This window comes from Fukomys damarensis, unplaced genomic scaffold (genome assembly GCF_012274545.1).
Source record: "Fukomys damarensis isolate Sample0158 unplaced genomic scaffold, DMR_v1.0_HiC HiC_scaffold_28721, whole genome shotgun sequence".
Classification (NCBI taxonomy): domain Eukaryota; kingdom Metazoa; phylum Chordata; class Mammalia; order Rodentia; family Bathyergidae; genus Fukomys; species Fukomys damarensis.
Window position 1 is genome coordinate 1 of NW_022929633.1, and position 782 is coordinate 782.

General features: G+C 38.4%; 1 non-coding gene across 1 annotated transcript; it reads right to left on the reverse strand.

Moving 5' to 3' along the window:
• Positions 1-382: 382 nt before the first annotated feature.
• LOC117284952 lies at positions 383-521 on the reverse strand. Its single transcript, XR_004515982.1, has one exon. It is a non-coding gene; the product is annotated as a small nucleolar RNA SNORA29 (small nucleolar RNA).
• Between the last annotated feature and the right edge of the window lie 261 nt (positions 522-782).

Consider the following 782-nt stretch of genomic DNA (forward strand, 5'->3'; position numbering starts at 1 on the left):
TTACTGTTTCACCCTAGAAATGCAGGGACGGCCATTCAGTGTGGCACCACTTGTCTCTAACATAATTTTCAATCTGCAATAAACTGGTGTTTTAAAAGCACCTCAAATCAGATTCAATACCCCTTACCCTCCCCATCCAAAAGATCTTAAACTTCACTGAACATTTAAGGATACATTCCAATAATTTTGGAAGACATGGATGTTTTAGCAGCATTAATCAGGCAATCTCTTCCAAGTTCATCTGTGTTAATAATTAGGTTTTCATTGATATAGCGCACTGCTTCCCTGTTGAATGTGTGAGACAGAAAAATACTTATGAATCTACTACTCAAACCTTTTGACTGTCTCACATTGCACACGCTGTCAAAATGCTATAGGAAATGGTGTTCTGTTCAGCCATTTCATATAGGAGGAGGACACTGAAGAGCCCTCCCTCTTCAGATCATGGCAACTTTCATCTATCCCACAAGCATAGCCACTAAAATCTATTGTTGGAGAAAACGTGGTAGTCAAATGGGAAAGATACTGGCCCAAGTTCTTACCTCAAATGTTACTACGTGAATGCTAAAACACAATTTCCAATTAAAATGTGCTCATCAGTCAAAACACTAAGAGCCAGATTATTCTTATATATTACAGCTGAGAAAATTTTGTTCACATGCAAGCAGTCTTACTTGCAGGCAAGTCGATAGCCACTAATAACTGATGTGGGATGAATTTTCTGTTTGACTAGTTCGTCTGCATTTTTCAGAAGTTCTGCTGCAATGATAACCTGTTGAGAA